Here is a 22071-nt window from a genome sequence, read left to right as displayed (position 1 = left end):
AGTGCTAATAGGCAAATTGATAGCTAACAGTAGGAAAGAGAGGTCACAAATCAATAATCTAAGTTCTTATGTCAGGAAACTAGAAAAAGAAAGGCAAAATAAACCTAAAGCAAACAGAAGGAAGGAAATAATAGAGATAACAATAGAAATCAGTGAAATTAAAAACAGGGAAACAATTGAGATAATAAATGAAACAAATACCTAGTCATTAGAAAGAACCACTAAAATTGATAAAACTTCAACAAGACTGTCAAAGGTAAAGAAAAAACAGCAATCACTAATATCAGGAATTAAACAGCAAATATTACTAACGATCTTACAGGCAATAAAAGAATTACAAGGAAATATAGACAACTTCGTGTATGCTCATAAATGTGACAACTAGAAGACATAGACCAATTCCTCAAAAACTTCAAACAACCAAAACTCCAGAAGGATGAAAATAATCTGAATAGTTCTATAACCATTACATAAATAGAATTTGTAATTTAAAAGCTGTCAAAGGAAATCTTTAAGATCCAATGGTATCACTGGAGAATTCTGCCAAACATTTAAAAAAAACAATTAAAACCATTTTGTACATTTTCTTGCCAGAAAACGGAATCAGAGGGCGTAATTCCCAACTCATTTTACGAGGCCAGTATTACCTTGAAACCCAAACTAGAAAAACATAGCAATAAAAGAAAACTACTGACTAATATCTCTCATAAAATTACACACAAACAATCCTCAACAAAACATTAACAAGTCAAACCTAACAAGGTATAAAATGAATTTTACACCATGATTAAATGAGATTTATTTCAGGTATACAAGACTAGTTCAACATTTGAAATCAATCAATGTAATCAACCTTACCAATAGGCTAGAAAAGAAACTGCAATTGATCATATCCATCAGTGCTGAAAAAGTATTTGACAAAACCCAAAACCCATTCATGATAAAATCTCTAATTAAGTTAGGAATAGAGAAAACTATTTTAACAAAGAATAGCTACAAAACATCTATAGCTAACAACATACTTAATTGGGGAACAGCATTCAATTGACCCTTTGCTAACTAATGTGTTAACTGGACATGAAAAAGAAGCATTAATAAAGACTTTTCAAATAAACTATTTGACTTCCTGTTCATATGAGATGGAGCAGATTTATTTCTCGTGGCTCTTTTCCTTTCCCCTGTCAGTACAAATATAACCCCTGGGAATAGCACAAGATGAAATCAAAAGTGAACTTGTAAAGGTGGATAAAGGAAGGAGAACTTGTTAGAAACCCCAGAACTGAATGCTATTCCCTAATATCACCACTCTTATTTAACACAGAATTGGAAGTTCTGCCCACTTCAGTAAAGAAAAAAAAAAATACCAATTGTAAAGGAAGAAAAAATACTGTCTTTATTTGCAGATGGCATGATAATCTACTTAAAAATTTCAGGGAATATATTTAAAAAACCTCTTAGAACTAATAAGTATGTTTATCAAAGTCACAGGATACAAATTCTATAGCAAAAAAAAAAAATTGCATTTCTATATATTAAGAATGAACATGTCAAACCTTAAATCAAAAACCATAACAACTACAATAACTCCAAAGGAAATGAAATATGTCGATATAAACTTTACAAAATATGCACAAAACTTATATGCTGAAAATTACAAAGTCCAATGAAAACAATCAAAGACCTCAATAAATGGAAATACACACTGTGTTAATAGATTGGAAGACTTAATAAAGATGTCTTTTCTTCTCAAATTGAGTATAGATTTAATGTAACTTCTATCAAAAACTCAGAAAGTTTCCATCTGTTGATGTAGACAAGCATATTTTAAAATTTATGGAAAGATACAAACTCCAGAATAACTAAAACTAACTTGAAAAAGAAGAATAAAGTGAGAGGAAACACTGTACTCAACATTAAGGCTAACTACATAGCTGCAGTAATCCAATTGTATGGTATTGATAAGAAGATAGATACACAGATCAGTGGAACAGAACAAGTACTCAAAAATGACTCACATAAATATACCTAAACAGTCCCAGGAAAATAAGAGAGGAACCCTATTGTGTGCTTCCTTGATCACACACTTTATTTTTTGATCCACCAGACTGTTTCATCCAGAATGGAGCAAAGTTGCAAAAGCAATCCAATATGCAAAAGATAGCCTTTTCAACAAATAATGTGAAAGTCACTGGACATCCACAGGCACCATATACTTTAAACAAAAATTAACTCAAAATGGAGACATAAACACGTAATACTATAAAACTTTTAGGAAAAACTTTATAGGAAAAATTTGGAAATCTGTGACTAAGGAAATAGTTCTTAGACTTGAAACCAAGAACATGATTAAAAAGGAAAAATGATAAATTGCACCTCATCAAAATTAAAAATGTTCAGACAAAAAAAGTTACTACGAGAAAATATGTGCAAATCATGCATCTGACAAAGGACTAGTATCTAGAATACATAAAGAACTCATTACACAACAGTAAAAATAAATCCAATTAAAAAATGGACAAAGGACATGAACCACCATTTCACAAAAAAGGACATACATATATCAAACTTAAAAGCTTCTGCACAGCAATCTATACAATTAACAGAGTGAAGATACAACCCATGGATTAGGAGAAAATATTTGCAACCCATAAATCTGACAAGGAGCTAATATCCAAAATACATAAGGAACTCAAACAACCCAATAGTAAGAAAACAATGAACTCAATTAAAAAATGAGTAAATGGGCCGGGCGCGGTGGCTCACGCCAGCACTTTGGGAGGCCGAGGCGGGCGGATCACAAGGTCAGGAGATCGAGATCACCGTGAAACCCCGTCTCTACTAAAAATACAAAAAATAAGCCGGGCGCGGTTGCGGGCGCCTGTCGTCCCAGCTACTCGGGAGGCTGAGGCAGGAGAATGGCGGGAACCCGGGAGGCGGAGCTTGCAGTGAGCCGAGATCGCGCCACTGCACTCCAGCCTGGGAGACACAGCGAGACTCCGTCTCAAAAAAAAAAAAAAACCAAAAAAAAAAAAGAGTAAATGACTTGAAAACACATTCCTGAAAAGAAAACATACCAATAGATATATGAAAAAGGCACTAATCATCAGGAAAATGCAAATTAAAGCCACAATGAGATATCACCTCATACCTATTAGAATAGCTACTATCAAAAAGGCAAAAGGTAATCAGTGTTGATAAGGATGTGGAGAAAAGAGAACTCTTGTACACTGTTGCTAAGGAGGCAAACTAGTACAGCCATAGGAAAAAGACATAGGAGATTCTTCTAAAAACTAAAAATAGAATTTCTATTCTATTTTTCGATATACTTTTGGATACATCTCTATGTATATCCAGATCTGGGTATATATCCAAGGGAACTGAAGTCAGTATGTCAAAGAGTTATCTGTACTCTCATCTTCATTGCGCCATTATTCATAATAGCCAAGATATGGCAGCAATCTAAGTGTCCATCAACAGATGAATGGATAAAGAAATGTGGTGTATATATATATACGGTAGAATACAATTCAGCTTTTACAAAGAAGGAAGTTGTCTTATTTATGCCAACGTGGATGAACCTGGAGGACACTATGCTAACTGAAATAAAGTAGGCACAGACAGACCAATACTGCATGATCTCATGTACATGTAGAATATAAAAAAAGATAGAACTCAGAAAAGTGGAGAGTAGAACGTTGGTTACCATGGGCTGGGCTGTGTGGGGAGACAATGGGGAGATGCTGGTCTTAATCTTTGTGTATAAAGTTTTATTTAGATGGGAGGAATAAATTTTAGAGATCTATTGCACCGCACAGTGACTATAGTTAATGTATTGTATATTTCTAAATTGCTGAAAGAGTAGATTTGAAAAGTTCTCACAACAATAATAATATGTGAAGTGATGGATATGTTGATTAGCTTGATTAATCATTCCACAATGTATATATTAAATGATGCAACATCACATGGTACCCCATAAATATATACAGTTATTATCTGTAATTAAAAATGACATAAACTTTAACATAATATAATAATGAACAAAAAAGTATATATAGATGACACACAAGCACATAAAAATATACTCAACATCCTTAACCATTAAGGAATTGCACATTAAAACCACACTATACACTATACACCTATCAAAGTGGCTAAAATAAAAACTAGTGACAACACCAAATATTAGCAAGGTTGCTGAGAAACTGGATCACTTACACATTACTTGTGAGAATGTAGAATGGGATAGCCACTCTGGGAACCCACTTAGCATTTTCTTATAAAACTAAATATTCAACTACCATAAAACCCAACAATTACATTCTTGAGCAATTCATTCCAAAGAAATCAACATTTGTGTTCTACAAAACTTAAACACAAATGTTCATAGAAGCTCTAGTCGCTTAACAAGTGACTGGTTCAACAAACTGTGGTACATCTATACCTTGGAATTCTACTCAATGATAAAAACAGAACAAATTCTTGATACAAACAATTATTTTGGATGACCCTCTAGAGAGTTACACTGAGTGGGGAAAAAAAACTAATACAAAAGGTTACATACTGCGTGATTGTATTCACACAATATTCTTGAAATCAGAAAATCATAGACAAAGTGAACAGAGTTAGGGGCGGGGTGGTGTGAGGGTAGTTGATGTGATCAGAAAATGGCAACACAGGGATCTTTGTGGTGCCAGAACTGTTGACTATCTTGACAATCAATGTCAGTATCATGATTGTGATATTGTAGTGTAATTTTGCAAGATGTTATTCAGGGAAATGGAGTAATTGTCTCCTGGATCTCTCTGTAATATGTCTTATAACTGCATGTAGAATTACATTTATTTTAAGTTTAATTTATTTTTAGTTTAATTTAAAAAAAAGAAAGTGGGATGGGTAATGCCATTACAGTCATCACTGGAAACAAGAGCTGCCACCCAGTCCAGCAGGAACTGCAGGGTTCCCTCTGGCAGGCCCAACACTGCTGTCCATCCTTCAGGGCAATACCTCTTAGAGAAAAACAGTTGACTTGCTAGGGAGCCCTGACACTCCTCATAACAAGGGTGACATGTAATCCTGCTGCTTTCTCCAGCATCCCCTGTGCTCCTGAATTCTACTACTGCTTATTACTCCAAGTCATCTTGGATTCTTTGAAGCTTTTCTCCTACACCAAAACAAGCAGAGGAGAAAGGGATAGCTTGAGGATGACCGCTTTCTTTTTTTTCTTTTTTTTTTTTTTGAGATGGAGTCTCGCTCTGTCGCCCAGGCTGGAGTGCAGTGGCCGGATCTCAGCTCACTGCAAGCTCCGCCTCCTGGGTTCACACCATTCTCCTGCCTCAGCCTCCCGAGTAGCTGGGACTACAGGCGCCCGCCACCTGGCCCAGCTAGTTTTTTTGTATTTTTTAGTAGAGAAGGGGTTTCACCGTGTTAGCCAGGATGGTCTCGATCTCCTGACCTCGTGATCCGCCCGTCTCGGCCTCCCAAAGTGCTGGGACTACAGGCGTGAGCCACTGCGCCCGGCAAGGATGACTGCTTTCTTAGCACTACTAGTTCATTTCCTCCGAAAACAGGTTCAGCGTGAGTCATGGAGGAAAAGACAGGCTTGGAAGTCTGCTTTTAGCATCCCACATTTTCTTGAACACCTCCGATCTTTTTGCTAGGACCATCCTAGCTCTCCCATCAAGAGAGCTGGGGACTGGAGAGACGGTATGGGAGAGATCACATGTGTGCCAGTCAGGACACTTTAAAAAGCCACCAGCCCCAGAATAAGCAGAAATTCCTGTGAAAGGAAATGTACTGTGTGCCCCTCATCATACATTTTGTTTTCTTGTGCTCCAGAACTGTTCTATCCCTGGAAAATTGCAGGCATGAAATAAAAGTGAGTTCTTCCACATCAATTCCCCGTCCCCAGATTTCTTAACTTCGAAATAAAGAGAAAGTTATTATTTCACTATGGGTTTCATTTTTTGTTTGTTAGAATCCTTAGAATTTATCTCAGATTCTTTTTATCTTTCTCCAGCTGGTGTGCCTGGGAAGAAGATGGTAGCTTTTATTTACAGGAGACAGGAAACAGGTGCTGCCATCTAGGAAATTGTAGGAGGCTTCAGGACTTCCCCTTAGTAGAAAGAACTCTTTAAGCAAGACCTTACTTTACATGTTTGTAAACATGGTGACTTCTCCTTGAACAGTATACTCGGGAGCCGGGCGCGGTGGCTCAAGCCTGTAATCCCAGCACTTTGGGAGGCCGAGACGGGCGGATCACGAGGTCAGGAGATCCAGACCATCCTGGCTAACATGGTGAAACCCCGTCTCTACTAAAAAAACAAAAAACTAGCCGGGCGAGGTGGCGGGCACCTGTAGTCCCAGCTACTCGGGAGGCTGAGGCAGGAGAATGGCGTGAACCCAGGAGGTGGAGCTTGCAGTGAGCTGAGATCCGGCCACTGCACTCCAGCCTGGGCGACAGAGCGAGACTCCGTCTCAAAACAAACAAACAAACAAACAAAAAAAACCAACAGTATATTCATGGGCCTAAATTTATTAGGAACCATGGACCTTCCTGTCAATAACCAACCCTACTGGTTTCTCTGCTTCAGGTTTCAGCCCTATTGTGACCTATACTAATGGATCTCAACACTAACATCACCTGAGAGCCTTAAAAATATACACACAAGTTCCACAGAGGAATTTCTTGTGTAGTTTGGTCTGGGGTGGATCCCAAGTGTCATCAGTTTGAAAGGTCTCCAGGAGGTCCTGTGCAGCTAGGGTTGAGTCAATGGTCTAGGGTGAAGAGGGGTCTTCCTCAAATGCAGCTGTGACCCTATTTCTCACTTTCATAACCCAGGTAATGGCTTCTCAGGACAGACTCATTTCTGGGGGTGTTTTTAAAGTGTAGATATCCTGTTTTGGAACCATTAAATCTGAATCAGAGGGCGTTGTTGAAAAGCCTTAGAGATAATTATAGGCCCCACCCTGGCTAAGAAGCCTTGATATCAGAATCTAAAATCTAAATTCCCTTAGTAATTTAGATTTAGACCCTCTTTTCCATGACTGTCCACTGCCAGCCTTCTTCAAGAACTGCTTCGTATGCACACCTATTTCCAGCTCTATGAAATGACCTGCACTTCTCTCAGTGGAAGCCCTCACTTCCCACAGCAACTCCCCTACCTCACTTTCCCTCCACCTCTCTGGCCACTCATTTTCTATCTCTTTTGCAAACTCCTTTTTCTCCAAGAAAGGAATCACATAATTACCCAAGGCTCTTAATCACACTGTGTAAGTCAGTATCTATTTTTAATGAATGAAATAAACATATCATATATTTTTACAATTTCAGACATGGTGCGTGCTTTATTTTCTGCTAGGACTACCCTTTTATCCCTTCCCTTTTAAACTTTTAAAGTTCCATTTATCATTTCAAATTCAATTCATCTTTCTACTTCCATATAACGTAATAGTAAAGTTAGGCACTCTCTTATGGACGGATTTATTCACAGTAGAAGCTTTATTGGAGAGTCTGTTATAAATGATTACTTGTTTACCTATCTGCCTCCATCCAGTAAATAGTGAAATCTTTAAAGACAGGAGGATGAAAGAAGACATTGAATATTGTGAGTGGCAGAGTTAATACTTGTTAGTGAATGGACTTAAGGAATAACTAGTTTGTGCCTACACTGTGCAGGAGTCCATGCTACTTAGATGAATTAGTGATGTTACCTAATTTGTTTTGCTCTAGCAATGGAAATGTGGCCTTGTTATTTCCCATATTTTAAGGAGAAACAATAACAATATTTACCCACAAATTTCTTCTCAGAGATGTAAGAGTTGATTAGAAGAATGTTTATAATGTATGTTTAAATTCTTAGGAATCTCCTTTGAGAAAGGCAAAGCTATAAATTGATATGAGATAGCAAATAAGGCTTACCCAGTTGGGAAAAAAGTGAAATATTTAGTATCAGAAAAATTCAGATTTGTTGAAAATAGAAGTCTGGAGCTTTGCTGTTTGGAACTTAACTGTTTTGAACAAGTTTCTGAGCATTCTTTTGCATTCATCTAGTTAATATTAGAAAACCAACTGCCATTAGATTACCAGGAAGCTGTAAGAATCACAGATTTGACTCAGCTCTTAAATATGAAGACAAATATTAAGACCTAGAGACAGAAGTCAACATTTCACTATGTGTTGCTATAAGATATAAAGTAGCTTACAGGATTACAGGTTTAAAGACTTAAAAAAAAAGTGCTGGCATTTAGAGAATAAAAGTTGTAACAAACCATGGCAATAATGACAGAAGAGTTCAGATAATATCTCCAAATCCTAGAGAGTCCCACTGAAACTCCCCTTCACCCACAAACACATGAGATTATAAACATCCCCAAAGTATAACAACAGCAGCAACAACAATAATAACTAACTCATTTCCAGAGAAAAAGAAAAGTATACAAATTTATCAGATTCAAAGATCAGAAACTATATACTGAACTACAGAAATACAAAACCAAAAGCAAGATTAAGTATCTGGATTTTTCCCAGTTTTATAGACCAGCTATATGAAACAAAGGAGTATGATATCTTCTTCACCCAGCAATCATTTTTGTTAGTTTAGTAATTGCAGTGTCTGATGCTGGGAACTTTAGTGTTTAAAACTAACATAAACAACATTCCTGCCCTCAAAGGGTGTGAAGCATAAACAAATAGTATGCAAGAAGTTCAAATACAAACAAAATTATGTACATATTCAAGAGAGTTGCAACTGTTTCAGAAATAGACTTCATAAAATCAGTAACATTTGGACATGGAATGTGAATGGGGTAATATTCAAAATACAAGAGGAAGTTGAATAGCTCAATAGCAAGAAAATAAATAACCTACATTAAAAATAGGCAAAGAACCTGAATAGACATTTTTCAAAAAAAAACCATACAAATAGCCAAGAGGTATATAAAAATACGCTCAATATCGGCCGGACGCGGTGGCTCACGCCTATAATCCCAGCACTTTGGAAGGCCGAGGCGGGTGGATCCTGAGGTTAGGAGATCGAGGCCATCCCAGCTAACACGGTGAAACCCCGTCTCTACTAAAAAAATACAAAAAATTAGCCGGGCATGGTGGCGGGCGCCTGTAATCCCAGCTACTCAGGAGGCTGAGGCAGGAGAATGGCGTGAACCTAGGAGGCGGAGCTTGCAGTGAGCCACTGCACTCCAGCCTGGGCAACAGAGCAAGACTCTGTCTCAAAAAATAAATAAATAAAAAATAAAAATAAAAATATGCTCAACATCAGTAATCACTGAAATGTAAATTAAAACCAAAATCAGATATCTCCTCACACTCGTTAGTATAGCTAGCTATTATCAAAAAGATAACAAGTGTTGGCAAGGATAGAGAGAAAAAGAACTTTTGCAAACTGTTGCTGGGAATGTAAATTAGTATAGCCATCATGGAAAATAGTATAGAGATTCCTCAAAAAGTTAAAAATAGAATTACCATTTGATCTAATAATCCTACTTCTGGGTATATATCCAAAGGAATTGAAGTCAGTAATATTCGCATTCCCATGTTCATTGCAGTATGATTCACAACAGCCAAAATATGGAAGTAACCTAAGTCTCCAGCCACATTCATCTTGTTGTCTTATTCTGTCATTCTCCTGACCAGAAGCCTTTACTGTCTCCCCATGAGGCTCCTGTAAAAAAAAAATATAACCAATATGTATGTGAAGGTTTCTCCCCCTTCAGCCTCGTCTTTTAACTATTATTTAAAATATAGCAGCCAAGCCTGACAATTTGCCATTCCCAAAACATACTTCATTTTTCCTTCCTTGTTCTTAACATTCCTTTTCCCTCCCTCCCTTTTCCTTCCTCCCTTCCTCCCTTCCTTCCTTCCTTCCTTCCTTCCTTCCTTCCTTCCTTTCTTTCTCTCTTTCTTTCTCTTTCTTTCTTTTCTTTCTCTTTTTCTTTCTTCTTTCTTTCCTTCCTTCCTTCCTCCCTCCCTCTCTCTCTTTTTCTTTCCTCCCTTTCTTCCTCCCTCCCTCCCTCTCTTTCTCTTTCCTTCCTTCCTTCTTTCCTTCCTTCCTCCCTCCCTCCCTCTCTCTCTTTTTCTTTCCTTCCTTTCTTCCTCCCTCCCTCTCTCTCTTTCTCTTTCCTTCCTTCCTTCCTTCCTTCCTTCCTTCCTTCCTTCCTTCCTTCCTTCCTTCCTTCCTTCCTTCCTTCCTCCCTCCCTCCCTCCCTCCCTTCCTTCCTCCCTCCCTCCCTCATTTATCTAGCTTTATTGAAGTATATCTGGCAAATAAAAGGTCATATATTTACAGTGTATAAGGTAATTTTTTTGATTTATATATACATTGTGAAGTGATTGAATCAAGTTAATTGACATAGCTGTCATCTCAGATACTTGTCGTTATTGTTGTGAGAATATTTAAGATCTGTTCCCTTGGTAATAATCTAGAATTCTAGTACATTATTGTTAGTTATAGTCATCATGCTGTACATAGATCCCTAAAATGTATTCATCCTGTCTAAATAAAACTTTGTACCTTTCAACCAACAACTCCCCATTCCCTATCCCCCTCCCCCAGCTTCTGTAACCACCACTCTACTCTTTACTTCTATGAGTTTGACTTCTTTAAACACCGCATGTAAGTGAAATCACACAGGGTTTTGTCTTTCTGTGCCTGGTTTATTTCACTTAGCATAGCGTCCTCCAGGTTCATCCATGTTTTTGCCAATGACCGAATCTTCTTCTGTTTCAAGGCTGAATAGTATTCCATTGTCTATCTGTGAGTAGGCACGGGTAGTATTATATTTCTTAAATCCATTCACTAAAAAATATTAACTCTGCCACTCACAATATACAATGTCTTCTTTCATCCCCTCATCCTTAAAGATTTTACTATTTACTGGGTGGAGACAGATAGGTAAACAAGTGATCACTCATAACAGACTCTCCAATAAAGTTTATGCTGTGAATAAATCCGTAAGGAAGAGTGCCTAACTCTATGACTTTATAGAGAAGAAGTAAAAGGTGAGTTGGATTTTAAATGATACATAGAAGTTTAAAAGTTTGACAGGGAAGGGATAAAAGGGTAGTCTTAGCAGAAAATAAAGCACACACCAGTCCTGAAATTGTGAAACTACATGAGACGTTTCTTTAATTCATTAAAATAAATGTTGACTTACACACTATAATTAAGAGCCTTGGGTAATTAAGCGAAGAAGGAAAGGCACTAAGGGAAATAATAATACAGGGGGCAGGAAGAAACAGGAACAGAATCCAGGTGGAGGACACATACTTGGAAAAGGGTAGGATACTTCCTCCTCTAACACATGAGAGAGGGATGAGAGTATACAAAGGTAGACCTTAGACATTTCAATGATTGAAATTTAATGTAATAATTAAGCTCTTCTGGCAATAGCAGTAAATTTGAGGGATCGAAAAGAGAGAACAAAAAACCAGAATTTCTAATTTTTTAAAAAAAGAAAACTGGCAAGGCACAGTGGCTCAAGCCTGTAATCCCAGGACTCTGGGAGGCCGAGGCGGGCAGATCACAAGCTCAGGAGATCGAGACCATCCTGGCTAACACGGTGAAACCCTGTCTCTACTAAAAATACAAAAAAAATTAACCGGGTGTGGTGGCAGGTGCCTGTAGTCCCAGCTACTCGGAGGCTGAGGTAGGAGAATGCAGTGAACCCAGGGGCAGAGATCGCACCACTGCACTGCAGCCTNAAAAAAAAAAAAAAAAAAAAAAAAAAAAGGAAACTAAGTTCTTAGGTTCTTATCTTCTTAAGTGTCCTTGCATGTCATACAGATTTTTCAAAACATATTCAAGGACATTTTGCACAAACAAAAAACATCAATGTCAATGTGGGAGTAAGTAAGGCAAATGAGCGGCATTCTGATTCATTGCCTTTCAAGATCTATAGCAAACAACTATGAAAATGTAGAATGAGTGAACTTCATTCAAGTGAGCTAATTGCAAAATTTTGAGAGAGAAAAACAGCAAAGTTACAGAAAAAGTTGTGTCGTCCTTTCTTCTCATCTTCAAACTTCAGCTTCATATTTTCAAATTCTGAGAAACTAAATATGTTAACAAAGACAATAAAAATAGACTCAGAATCCTAGAATTAGCAATATTCAGAGGTCATTCACTTCATTCAGTGCAGAAATTCATTCATAATATTACCAATACATAGTTGCCCAATTACTGTCTGAATGATTTCCAATATGGGAAGCTCACTATTATTTCTAGGCATGCTATTCTTTTTGGAAGTAGATCTTTCCTTATTTGATTTACATGCAATCTGCCAGCCACTTCTGAAGTAAGGTGGAGTAAATCTGCTTCCTCTCTGAATAATAGCTCAGCAGACAGTTGAACAAGACACTTCGACTCCATCACCACGTTTCTAATCCCCAAGCTAACGATCCCTCTACCTGGTCTTTGAGGGTGAGAACCCTCATTGGCCCAGCAGTTTCCCATGGTGAATTCAAACTAGTCCCCTTTTGATGGAGAGGAGGAACCCATCACACTGATGGCTGCAGGGTTCAGCCAGCTTGCTCAGCCTCTATTTCTGCTATTTCAGCCTTCAGCTTTAATTTGTCACATCATTGACTCATCTATTATATCCAAACTCTGCAACTATTTCATACGCTCCCTGGCATTTTCTACCTGCTCTTGCAGTCAGATTGGAGGCCTGCAACCCACTTTGTCTGAAGGATTCTGAATAAAAGTGACAAATGACAAGTGTTACTTCCCGGCTAAGGCAGCTGAGAGCCACTGTGTCTCCTTCTTCCCTCTCTTCCATGCCTGTGGTCATTTTGAAGGTCTACAAAATGGAAAAGTGTCACCTAACTCACTTGACCGGCTAATTATCTTATTGTTAAGCTATTAGTGCTTGGTGGTTAATATCTTTTTTTTTTTTTTTTTTGAGATGGAGTCTCTGTTGCCCAGGCTGGAGTGCAGTGGCACAATCTTGACTCACTACAGTCTCCACCTCCCGGGTTCAAGCAACTCTCCTGCCTTAGCCTCCCAAGTAGCTGAGATTATAGGCACTGGCTGCCATTGTGCCTGGCTAATTTTTGTATTTACCTAATTACCTTAGAAAAACAAGCTTCCAAAGGAGGCAGGTCCAGGGTTAACAATTAACTTACGCCGTGATATTAGGCTTTTGGATCTGTTTCTCTGTGCAGCTCCTGGCTTTCTCCTCATGCTTACGAGGAGGCTGCTGCAGTCCCAAGCATCCCATCTTCAGACGACACCTCCAGAAATGAAGGAGAAGAGGTTTTCTTTCTAGATATAACTTATTTCTTTTTCACAAAGGAACACTTTTTCCCAGAAGCCCCAACAGACTCCTCCCAGCTCCCACCAGGGCAGAATGGAATCATGAGCCCATCTCTTAACCAACTCCTGGTAAAGAGTCATGGGGTTGCTACAACGGACTTAGTCCTATGGAGCCTCATCTTCTGACCCTGGGGAAGAAGCCCACCTACCTTGAACACTTTATTACTCAATACCTGGACAAAATCTGATTCTCTTAGGTAGGGATAAGGAGAAGAAGCTCTTAGCAGAGCGGTGTCTGTCTCACGTAGGTACTACTCTTATTCTCATTGAATAAATGGGAAAACTGAGGCTCAGGGGAGTTGAGTAACCAACTCAAGGTCACACAGCAAGCATGTGGCATAGATGGGACTTGAACTCAGCCTCATTCAAGTGATTTCAGAGTCCAGACTCTCCTCAACTAAGCTATACAGTTCACGGCCCATATGTGACCCATCGTACAAGTCCCAGGAGGTATCCTCTGGGAAAGGGAGAAAACCAGTATTCTTTATACCTCATCCTCCATAAAAATATTCTAGATCCTCACTGAAGGGCAGAGGAACGTGGGGCCTGTGGAACTCCAGGAAGAGAATGTCATGGCATTCGGTCCTCCCCTTATTCCTGGGTATTGTGGAAAATGGAGCAGCACCTTCGGAGAGTGAGGCCGGTAGGCAGGGCCGCAGGATGAGGAGAGGACCCTCTCCGCCATTCCCCAGGGGACGAGAAATAACCAGGATCTGTGAGGGAATGGCAGGTCCAGGGCCCAGGGCTCTTGCCCACAACTGTGACAGCTGTGAGAAGAGCATGGGAATGGAAATAGAGTTCATGGGGCCACAGTGCCTCTTGGGGAGCTTACTGCACAAGAAGGAGTCACATATGTTTGGTCTCAGCATCAGCAGAGCCTCCGCAGGCCCACAGCTCGGGGCTGCCGCCCACTCTCTTCCCAGTTTTGGCAAGGTGTCCCACTTGCGGTGGTGGTCTGTACCTGAGCAATCTCTAAGTCTGGAGAAGGAAAGCCTGCAGATCCCATCTGCCAAATTTACCTTATGCTTCTTAGTCTGACATTCAAAGCCTTTCATCATCTTATCCCTTTTCCAAATCTACTTATAACAATAAACCAGTTCACGAGTTACCCCAGAATGTTTTGCCAAATATCTACCCACACATGTGTTTTTATTAGATTTCCTGTGACTACATAATCTATGGTGTCTCTCTGATTAAATTAATTCTATTTATCCTTAAAAGTGTTTGATAAATGTTGCTGGTTCAATCACTTAACAATTTGCACCTGCACATATATGCACTTAAACACACACATGGGTTAAATGGTTAGGATGCACCACACCAAAATAAATTCTAAATGGAGAAAACACTAAATATTTTTTATAATACAACACTAAAACGTCTAGAAGGAAATAAATGTGAATTTTCGATAACATTTTTTGGGAAAAAGTTTAGTGCATGGCAAAAAAAGAAAACCCAGAAACCATTAAAGGAACATAAGGAAACATAAAAAATTAAATATGTGAACAATCACTGTAAAAAATGGAAGTTTTTTTAAAAACTAAAAAATACTGTGACATATACTTGACAAATTGTTAATCGTTTTAATATATAAAGGGCTCTTACATGTAATAGAATACCTTAGCAGCGGTAGTGCAAATGGGCTAAGGCTTTGGAATAGCTAATTTATAGACAATAAATTTCCAATAAATAGACAGAAAACAGGTCAGTGTTTTTTGTAGCTAAAGAAGTGCGAGTTAAAATTACATAGTGTATTTTTAAACCTCAAAGTGAAAAGTAAAATCCCTAATTGTAATACCTGTGTTGGTGAGGGTTCAGGATAACGTGACTATTATAGCAATAAAAGTATACATTGGCTCAGCTGTTCCAACTATACAATTTTGGCATCACAGTGGTGCAAAGGTAATAGCGGTTTTTGCATTGTTGAAATTTGCCATTTGATATTGGAATACATTCTTAAATAACTGTGGTTATGTTATATATCATTTTAATGCAGACTTCTCGCTTTGTTCTTTGATAATGACTTATTACATGCCGTGTATTTTATATTTATTTTAGACTATGGAAACTGTGTTAGACAAAAAGCAAATTTGAACACATTTCTTATTCGAGTTCAAAACAGGTCATAAAGTAGCAGAGACAACTTGCAACATCAACCACACATTTGGCTCAGGAACTGCTAAAGAACGTACAGTGCGGTGGTGGTTCAAGAAGTTTTGCCAAGGAGATAAGAGCCTTGAAGACAAGGAGGAGCTGGGCACAATGGCTCACACTTGTAATCCCAACACTTTGGGAGGCCGAGGCAGGTGGATCACCTGAGTCAGGAGTTTGAGACCAACCTGGGCAACATAGTGAAACTCCATCTCTACTAAAAATACAAAAAAGTTAGCTGGACGTGGTGGTGCCTGTAATACCAGCTACTCGGGAGGCTAAGGAAGGAGAATCACTTGAGCCTGGGAGGCAGAGGTTGCAGTGAGCCTAGATTGTGTCACTGCACTCCAGCCTGAATAACAGAGTGAGACGTCGCTTCCAAAACACATTTAAAAAAAAAAAAAAAAGAAAGAAAAAGAAGATGAGGAATGTAGTGGCCGGCCATCGAGAGCTGATGACCAGTTGAGAGCAATCATCAAAGTTGATCCTCTTACAACTACATGATAAGTCGCTGAAAAACTCAATGTCAACCATTCTACAGTCATTTGGCATTTGAAGCAAACTGGAAAGATGAAAGAGCTCGCCTAGTGGGTGCCTCAAGAGCTGAGCAAAAAAAAAAAATAAAATAAAATCGTTGTTTTGAAGTGTTGTCTTTTCTTCTTCTATGCAACAACAACGAACCAGTTCTCAGTTGGATTGTGACTTGCATGAAAAGTGCATTTTATATGACAACCAGCGACCACCAGCTCAGTGGTTGGACTGGGAAGAAGCTCCAAAGCACTTCCCAAAGCTAAAGTTGCACCAAAAAAAGGTCTTGGTCACTGTTTGTTGGTCTGCTGCTGGTATGATCTGCTACAGCTTTCTGAATCCCGGCGAAATCATTACATCTGAGAAGTATGCAAATCAATGACATGCACTGAAAACTGCAGGGCCTGCAGCTGGCATCGGTCAACAGAAAGCGCCCAGTTCTTCTCCACGACAATGCCCAGCTGCATGTGGCACAACCAATGCTTAAAAATTGGAAAGAATTGGGCTATGAAATTTTGCCTCATCCGCCATATTCACCTGACCTCTCGCCAAGCAACTACCATTTCTTCAAGCATCTTGACAACTTTTTGCAGCGAAAATGCCTCAACAACCAGCAAGATGCAGAAAATGCTTTCCAAGAGTTCGTCAAATCCTGAAGCATGAATTTTTACACCACAGGAACAAACAAACTTACTTCTTGTTGGCAAAAATGAATTGATTGTAATGGTTCCTATATTGATTAATATTTATTAATAATTAATAATTAATTAATTAATAATTAATCAATGTTTATTAATATATTAATAAATATACAATTAAAATGTGTATAAATATTAATAAATACATGTTAGAGCCTAGTTAAATAATGATTTAAAATTCGCAGTCTGAAACAGCAATTACTTTTGCACCACATTAAAAAGTTTTAAATATAGACCTGTATACTCTTTGATTTAATTATTTCACCTTTAGGAATTTATCCTTAGGAAATCATTAGCAAAGATATGTCTGCAGGAATTTTCATTGCTGCATTGCCAAAGACAGGAAAATCAATAACCTAAATATTTATCAGTAGACACTCAAATTATTTATGGTACATGAGGTTAGTTGGAATGAAAATGCAACCATTTAAGTGGAAAGTAGTAAAATGAGTTAATTTTATGGGAAAATTTCACAATATATTGTTATTAACAAAATTGTTCAAAAATACATTTTAAAAATGTGTGTGTGCTTGTATATACTCAGGGTACACGTAAAGGGTCTTTTGCGTGTTTTTCTATTTTCTCTAAATTCTCTATAATTAAAATATATTACTTTTGTAATAAAATAAACTTATCTTTATCCTATCTCTCTTTCCAGGCCCTCTTCACCTATAATTTTCACAAAATGTTCTCTGATTTTCCCAAAGAGGGCATTTCTTCTATGAAGTTCTATAGCGTTCATTGTTTATATAAAACTCATAAAATATTTATGAAATCCCACATGAGTTGTACGTTTTGTTACTGTTGTTATTGTTCTCTGAACATGGCCTGTCTTCCCTATGAAACTATCAGCTCCTAAAAGTCCAGAACTTGACATTGTGCTTTTGTCTTCTCTAAAAAATATTTAGTAATTCATGTGTTCAGGAAATGAAACCATTCCAATGAAGTTTTATCTTTACATAAAGCTTTCGGAAATATTGTATGAAGAATAATCCTACAAATACAAGAAGAGTAAGAAGGATAATGTCCTTTTACCTGGGTGGGGGGGGAAACTGAAACTTAAGGTTTAAAAATACATCTAGTTCATGTCAGAACCGGATTAAACCTAGCTTTGCAAACCTCTAGACCTCATTTTCTCCCACTCTACAGAAATAGTAAGTGCACCATGGGGGTCGTTATTGCAATGGCACTCGTGATTCACACTGCCCAGTGTCCATGCTTTTGTATCACTCCCTCTTATCACCTCTGGGCTTGGCCATGTGACATGCCTAAGCCAATGGAACATCACAAATTTGATGTTGGCAAAAACTTGACAAGGGCTTATACATTGAGGAGGCTGGCCTTCTTGGGACACTGCCAACATCATTTAAAAAATAAAAAATCCAGGCTATCTAACTGAAGAGACCACAGGAGGAGAACCAAGGAGCTTCAGAAGACAGCCATGTTAACTGCCAGGCATTTGCGTGGCGCTGACTTGAATCATGCAGCCTCAGGCAAGCCACCAGTTGAAAGCAGTTGATTCAGGAACTCCAGGCCGAGACCAGAACTGCCCAGCTAAACTCAAACAGAAATACAGAAACCTAAGCAAATAAATGGTGTTATTTTAAGCCACTATGTTTCGGAGTCATGTATCATAACAGATACACCTCCCTATCGTGGCCTCCTATCCCTACTTGCAGGCCCAGCTGACAATATCCATCACAAAATATACCTAAGGAATCGCAGCACTCTTTCCCATGGAGTCCTGGCTTGATTTCAGAATCTTTCTCAACAAACACTCTGAACAGACCCTTCCAATTGTAAAAGCCAACATATAAATATAAAACTCTTTGCAATCTCTGAATAAGATAATCCTTTCTCTTATCTAATGGGGCAAATTGAGACAGACAATGTTTTGAGTAAGATTTAAATGTAAGTGTCAGATCGTTCCAAAATTCAATCTGAGTTAGGTTCATTTTTAGAATCAAGGGAGCTCTGCTGCTAATTCATCCATCCGTAGTCGCGCGATGAGATGGATGGCAAGATGCATCCAGCTGGCCTCCGTATTATGGCTCAACTGGTAAGTGGTGGCCTCCTCTCTAGGTTTCCAAGCTAAGAAAGGAAAGTGAGGGTTGAATGATAATTACCCTTTGCTGAATACTCCACACACCCCACCCTCCCACTGAAACAAAGACTTTAACATCAAAATCCTAAAAGCCTCAGTGGAAGTCAGTATGGTGGCCGAACTTTCCTTTAGGCAAATTTGGCCATCTGTGACTTACTTTCCTCATCTGTAAATTGAGGACTGTTACATCTGTCCCTTACGGGATATTAGAATAACAAATGAGGTAGTATACAAGAAAACATTTCTTCAGAGGAAAGCATCTGTAATTATCATGATTTAAGAGAACACAGAAATTGCTGTGTTCTCTTCTGTTTACCAAAATGCGATACATCTTCCTATTGTTGTCAATTGAATTCCTACTAGGTGTGTGAATTTTCAGTTTTCTTTACAATGATTTCAATGAAACCATAATTTAGCTATTTTACTATCAGTCCAGCTGTTTTATCATCAGTAATTTCAGTTGGGGTAAAATTCTTTTCTGATAAATTGTACATGGATTGCAAACTCTCTAGTATTTCTTTGAGAAATAATTTTGTTTTATACGCTAAAAGTAAAAAAGAAAAACCTTTGCAGTCAATGATGTTTTATAAAAACAAAGATTTATCAATACAATTTTTCAATAAAGTTATCATATCTAGAACTGCAAATGTTTATGTTTTCAGCCTGAATTAAAGGTTTAACTGCAATAGTAGACAAACTTTTCAGCTATGTATGACTTACCAGAAACTTTTCTTAAACCAAAAATGCAAATGTGAAAGCATTCCTAGTGATTAAAAAGTCTTGTAATCAGTTGTGAATCTTAGAAATTTTCATACAGAAAAAATATCTTACTGATCATTTTGGAGACCTCCAGTTTCTTCCTCAAACTAAAACAATAAAAAAGGAAAAGATGTTCATGTCATTTCTCATTTTAATGCTAAGTTAAGTCATAAGCTCAGCAAAATAAAGTGAGTTGAGGCAATACATAAATAAATCAACCCCAAATCGCCTTTTCTTGTCTTTTCTTTCGCAGATGATTATTCTTTAGTTAAACTTTCATATTAACTAAATTTTAATAAACTTTAGTTAAATTTTCATATTCTTTTTCATCTCGTGCAGTGTAGGTCCCTGAACATTGAATGCAAACCTGTGCAAGGTTTTAAAGTCCAAACTTAAATGCAAATAGTTTCATAGCAAACTTTTTTTCTTACTGTGTCTTGCCTTTCGGTCTTACTTGCTCTCCCCTAACCCCATGAGTGCAGTTGGGTGGATAGTAGTATTATCCGTGTCTTAGAGATGATGCATGACAAGCCTGGAGAGATTACTCTGACTGAGTAAACATCAACAGGTCCAAACTCAGTTGTCTGGACTTCTAGCCTAGGCACGGTCTGTTATTTTAGGCCACCTTCAGAAACACTGAGTAATGGAAACATGGAGGGAACGTCTTTCCAGTATGATGTGGTTAGCATGCAGACTGCCAGGCCCCACTGGCACTGCAGTGGCACCTTCAGCGCAGCCACAAAACAGCTTCCTCTTGGGTAAGGGTCAACAGCTGTGCTCTGGGGAGCTGCTGCACATTTGAAATCTCTTTTCCCTGACTTGTGCCAAAGCCCACAAAACAATTATTTACCTCGGTTTCCCAGCAGTTTCTGCAAAACTTGCAAGACTTGTATTACCTACATGCTCTGTAAGTCTGAATTGCCAAGTTAAGCTTTGTGAGAGAACTGATGGATGTGCCTGCTCCTGTCCCCAAGCCACCAGCTGCAGCCTGCCCTTACAAATCACCTTGAATTGAGTCCAGCCCTCTTTGCATGGATGGATGTGCTGTTACAACCTCTCTAAGTAAGGTGCAAGGGTCATTCTGCAGGACCTGAGAAACTGGAATAACGTGGAGTGATCAAGCCTCTTTAGAGGTAGGGAGAGCACATTTTGTTACTGAGTATCTGCTCTTGATGGTCTTAGATTGGACCCAATTTGACCTAGTAAAACTCTGTGGAATGAACAGGAGGATGCAGGCTATGAAAGGAATTCCCAGAAGTTATTGCTAAAAGATACCAAGGAGTGGTGGGACAATGGCCAGGCAGGACATCCCCTTATACCCTGGGGAATAAGCTCGCTTGTAGAGAAGAAAAGACAGTCCTGCTTACCACAATACAGCTTATCTGAGATCCTCTTGATGGCCCTGATCTGACCCCAGATTCATCAGAACCTTCTAAGACGCTGAACTTCAGTGAAGAGCGCTCCAAATATAATCCTACAGAGCTACTCTTATTTAAATTAGTTATCTAGCGTCATAGAATATTCACTTTGAAATAAAATCCAGCCATGTACTCACCACTGAAGGAGAATGTATTCTTGCTCCATTTACAATGTGGGGCAGAGTTTGGTGTCTGGATGGGAAGAGAAAGTGGCCCTGTCAAATGAAGAATGAAGGTGTTTGTTCTTGGAAGGTTGTCAGTCAACAACGTTGAGTGCCTGCCTCTCTGCTCACTGCGTAGGGCTAGGTGTTCTGTTGAAAGCACATGGGGAGCCAGGAGAAAGGAGCTGTATCATTACCCATTATCAAACCCAAAATACGATGTTTGTTTTCTCATGTGGAAATTATACTGTGGGCGGGGTGAGAGGAGGAAAAAAAAAATATATATATATATATATATATATATGAGTTAGCCAAAATGAGTAACTGAAATAATAACTTTTTAAATGAAAAATGATTAGAGTAAATAAAAATGTTCACCAAAAATAGGTCATTCTCTCAGGTCCTGGCTTTAAAAATTATTATGGCAGAACCCAGTGTCAGAGATCAGGATTCATGGTGCCATCCCTTCGCAGGGCATGGCTTTGTGCATCTGCCTGGATGGTTTGGGTCAGAGCAATTCGTCAAAATTGAGGAGGCTAAAATAAGCCCAGGGATTGGACAATCAGACATATTTGCAGAAACTTAGACTCATAGCCTCCTGAAGCTTCTGAGCTTGGCCAAGAAGACAAAAGTTCAGTATAATAAGTGAGTTCGCTTACAGAACTTAAGCCATATTTTCTAACCCAAATATTTGTTAGGGAGAAAACAAATGAAAACTTAGAAATACAGGAATTAAACATAGTTGACTCCTATGGACAGCTGAAGTCCAGCGAGGAGTTAGTCGGATCTTCGAAAGGAGCACTATAAAATCGCCTTTTATTTTGGATGAACTAGATCAACTCATAACATCTCATCATATAAGAGCTTCAGAAAAATGTTAAAGGAAACTTCAAAATAAATGGATTTCATTCCTTTTCACCT

Source organism: Theropithecus gelada, chromosome 13, assembly GCF_003255815.1.
Source record: "Theropithecus gelada isolate Dixy chromosome 13, Tgel_1.0, whole genome shotgun sequence".
NCBI lineage: Eukaryota > Metazoa > Chordata > Mammalia > Primates > Cercopithecidae > Theropithecus > Theropithecus gelada.
The sequence above is the reverse complement of the archived record's forward strand: the minus strand, read 5'-3'. Positions refer to the sequence as shown.